The sequence below is a fragment of the Pinus tabuliformis genome, chromosome 4_1, assembly GCF_031772625.1.
Source record: "Pinus tabuliformis cultivar Carrire ecotype Pingquan chromosome 4_1, CPIR1, whole genome shotgun sequence".
NCBI lineage: Eukaryota > Viridiplantae > Streptophyta > Pinopsida > Pinales > Pinaceae > Pinus > Pinus tabuliformis.
Genome location: NC_142303.1, coordinates 256,332,404 through 256,337,485, shown reverse-complemented (window position 1 = coordinate 256,337,485; position 5,082 = coordinate 256,332,404).

Here is a 5,082-nt window from a genome sequence, read left to right as displayed (position 1 = left end):
ATCTGCATCAATCAACATATGTACGAAACAACCTATCATCATATAGGTAAGAACTCATCATCATCATGTCTTCAACAATGTAACTTTGAATAATCATCCATGTATCCAGCCAACAATCCTCATCCATATATGTGCTAAGAACAATAGGAACCCTGCATCATAACTGTAGTATATGATCTTTATGCATATGATGACAATAGCATATGAGTGACTCATCATCAAGTAAAGAGGATGTGAATTATGTACTGCTCCTTATCCTTATGAAGATCACCATGTAAGCACCATTAGAGAATCAACCACAAATCTGATCTAAATATCAACTATGTAACCCCAAGAATCATCTGAACAACTCATAGCAAGATGAATCATTTATCCATATAAGCATCATCACCAAGGACTATTAACCATAATGCCAACAATGCATTAAGAGCATATGCTCCCCCTAAACCTGTGCCATCTGTCAGATCTGATCATGCATATTAATAAGAAGTATCAAGACATCAACAATATCAAGTTAGAACCAAAATACTTCTAACCATCATATCCACACATCATTAGCAAAATGCAACCATTATCAATTAGAGCAAAACTGATCCTTTTCTTGAATCTGTCCCTACTGCCTTTCTTCAAACAATCATATACGCGACTATGCAGTAACAAATTCGCGTATATATGCAACTTCCCTTTATCAAGCTTGCGTAGGAGATTGAAGTTTTACACTTCCGGCTCCCTCTGTTATGTCTGTATAATGTGTTGTGCTGCCACTTTCTGACTGAACTTCCTTTTTCTTCCATATCTTCAAGTGTGATGATGTTTTCTCCTTTTGGTGTGATGCCCGTGCTTTGTTCCTGCATTCCTTTGCTATATGTCCAAGCTTGTTACATGCATAACATCTTACATGTTTCATATTCCTTTTGTAGCAATCAGCAGCTTTGTGACCAAACATATTGCAAGCAAAGCAATATCCATTAAAGTACCTTGACTGAGATGATTTGTTTGTTTGATGATCTTGAACCCTTCTTCTTCTACATCTGGCTGCAACATGTCCAAGGTTATGACATACATAACATTCAACATTATTCATAGGAGGAGTAAAAGATTTTCTTTGAAGAATTTCTTTCCTTGGTTGATGATGAGATTGACCTTTCATCTCTCTTATCTCCTTGTTGATCATTTTAGATTTCTCTTTAGAGTTCCTTGCCTCACCTTGTGAACTAGATTCACCTTCAACAGATTCATGAAAGCCAAGACCAGTTTTGATAGCAGGAGATCTTTGACTATTAAGAATATCATCCAAGACTTTAGTACTATCTTGAAAACGTAAGAGCTTATCCTTTTCTTCTAATTTACTTTTCAAGATGTTTACCTCAACCTGAAGTTGTTCTTCTTTTTCTAGATATTGCTTCTTCATGTCTTCTTCAGCTTTCCTTTCTTCTTCCAACTGATGCTTTAGCTTGAGAATATCCTTTTCTTGTTCTTCATTCAGATCCTATTGCATTTGACGAATTCTGAAGGCACATTCTAGCTGAGATTTTAAGCTGATAACTTCGTTTCCCTGTTTTTCAATATCTTGGACTAGATCTTTATTCTGCTTCTTTGATTCTTCAAGATCTTCCTTTAGAGAGCAGATCGTGGCTTCAAGACTTTCATAGTAACTGGATCTATCTCTGAGTTCATTGATGGTTGTGTTCTTTTCATTGACTTCATTTCTTAGAGATGTTGCTTCAACCTGCAACTTTTGATATTTCTCCTTGAATAACTCTCATTGAGCCTTTTGTCTAGTAACAACTTCTTTGAGGGCACCACTCTTTATGTTCAGAAGTCTTTCTTGTTCACTAATTTTGTTTGTTAGCCTGTTAAATTCTGCTTCTATTTGATATCCTTCTTCCTCACCCATAAGAGCACATTCAGTTGTTTCGTTATCACTTCCATCTTTTCCAAATGGATAAATAGCTGGAACATCAGAGGATAGCAAATTCATACCTGATAGTTCATCTTCATTCTGAAATGATTCCGAATCTGAATCTGAATCTGAAGAGCTTCTTATACCTAATCCCCAATCGATTCTCCCACTGTCATAGTTCTTCTGAGATGTCTTCCTCTTCTTATGAGATTTCTTCTTAAGCTTCTTTCCCATTGTTCCACGGATCTCCTTCAAGCGATCAAGCTTCTACCAAAGGACCTGCTCTGATACCAATTGTTGGAAATAATACTGAGAGGGGGGGTGAATTAGTATTATCACATCAATAAAACTTTTTCATTTCCATATTCAGATTCATATATGCTACTTCCACAACTTCTTATGATTCAGTTAGTTGATCCTTAATGAGTGCATTAGAACATTATCAACCATATTAATAGTAAACAGGTGCAGTAAAATAGAACAAATCATCACACATAAGCCACACACATGAACACCATGATATAAGGTGGAAACCCAATGTGGGAGAAAACCACCTGCTGCAAGTCATCTCAATCTTCTTCTTAATAAGAAAATCCTTTGACAATATTTCTGTACTGGTGCAGTCTTATACCAGTACGCAGGCTTCTACCTACAGAGAGCTACAACCCCCATAGTTCTTGTACTAGCCGATCCATTTACTAGTACGCAGGCTGCTACCTGCTACAATGCTCCAAAGTTTTCAACTGCTACTAGAAGGGAGCTACCACCCCCGTAGCTCTTGTACTAGCTAAGATACTAGTACGTAGGCGCCGGCCTATAATCTTCTCTCCTCCGGGTACCACGTTTCATACATTTTCAGACTGGATACACCTGAAGCACAACACATAATCTGAAAGGCCACGTTTCATCCAATTTTCATACTGGACCCATAAATAACATTGAAGCTCATAATCAATCAATCTTCTGAATTACCCAATCACCATATACAAGTAAAGCATGTGTGTCAACAATCAGATCTAGTTCATCAAATCATATGAAGATAAGTCATTATGAACCTGATCCATTCATCTATCAAAACTGAAGCTAAACATAATCTATCACTTCTCAGAACACTGTTATCAGAACTTAATACCAAAAACCAGATATCACTTCAAAACCCAGAACTCAACAATAATAAACAGGGGCAGCTAAATAGATTTCATGAAAAGTCCGCAGCTTCACCCATAGAACACCTGCGTACATCCGCACTGTTTCCAACTGCTTTCCTGCGTACCCCCGCACTGTGCCTCACGGACTTCCTGCGCACCTCCGCTCTGTGTCTAATGGAATGCCTGCGCACCTCCGAACCTTCTGCAATTCTGGGCCTGCGAACCTCCGCACTTTTCCTTCACTGTACTTGCGGTCCTGCGGGTATAGATAATTTCCAAACTTCAGGGATAACCCAGACTGTCAGATCTACAGATCTGAACATGCGTCGAGGAGATATCAACCCATTAGTAGATTCGACTTGTAATCCTCATGTTTCTCCTTGACTTAGATTCAGCTATCTCTTCACAAACCGATTACAAGAATTTCAGATCTTACTTCCCTTAAGATCTTCTCATTTCACAAGTGTCTAGCCAAATGATCTCCTTTGCTTTATATAGGCAAGCTCTTGCTAAAACCATGAATGAATACCATAGATAACCAATACAAGGGGCCCAAAAACATGGGGCTCAATAATAATAATAATAATGTAAAACAATACCACTGACCAAACCATAGGATCAAATACGTCGGGCTAAATACTATGGTCCACCATTGGATTCCCACGTGAGAATATTTTTTCACTGCATGAAAATGCGTGAACTAGGGTCCGCACCTTTTACATGGTGTACCTGCGGGTATGTACGCACTTTATATATGACATGCCTACGGGTCCGCACCTTTTGCATGGCGTACCTGCGTACCTCTTATTTTCTTCACTATTTGTGAGCTAATCATCAATCTTTGCTACTGACCTGTTGTACAGTGATCCATCACCTGTATGAGTTGCCATCAAGGACAACACTTTAGCCATAATGCCAACACCTATCAACCAACACAAGTGATATCTTTGAATTTTGTTGTATCTCAAGAAACCGCTATGTATTTGCAGGCAAACAACTGTCGTAATCTTAGGCACTGTCATTGATTAATGAAATGTATAAGTAGTGATTATAGGGCTGGGAAAGCCACTGCTAGGAGATATAAGATATTTTTGAGCTCCAAAAGTATACCTCTATAATGATATTTTGATTAATACAATTGTTGATCCTTTGAGTATTTTATAGATCTCGATCTTGCCACAACCATGATCAAGGAGTTGGGCCCACTCTCCTGAACAGGCATTGTTGGATTAGATGTGTGTGTAGGTTTACTTTTTGTTGTGTTATCTCTTTGTTATGTAATGATTTCAGTGGGTTGTTGAGTCTTAACTTATTGTTACTCTTATTTGTTGTTACAGTTATAACTTGTTGTTACACATTGTTATGTTATGATTAAATGTTCAATGTTGGGTAGGGAACTTGTGGCCTACATATACCTTGCATGATAGCCTTGAAATAATCAGTCGAGCCCTAGGTTGACAACTAATGTGGAATTGGGTGAATTGCATGATTCATATCTGAACAACAACAAAGTTGATGTACCAATTTACCATAACGAGGCCCATAGAGTTTTGGCCCTTCATCTCCTAGGGTTAGGTTTCTTGATGTTTAGGGTTTTCCATTGTTTTTCAATAATAAATAGGCCTTCAAGCCTCATTGTAACATAGTTTAGAAAGCATGTAGCAATCACATCTCTTCTTAGAGACAAGTTATCAATGCCTTAGCTAGTTTATTTCCATTCTACACGTAACCATTTTTTAGTACTTTGTTATTAATGAAATGGAGTTATGTTTTCACTATATCTTTGTGTTTCTATTCATATTTGTATTTCATTTCATTCCTTCATAAATTTTGTTTGGTGGTATCATAATGGTCTTCTCTTTCTTCGTTTTTTTTTTTTTCTGCATGTGCCTAATGAGGTCTAGGTATAAGGAGTTAGGGCTCGAACTGATTGAACTTTTGCAATACCAGCCTAACCAACCCCGATAGCCTCCCATGGTAGTAGATAAGAAAGATGAGGGAGTAGGAGATCCTTTCAAAATATTGCTTGAA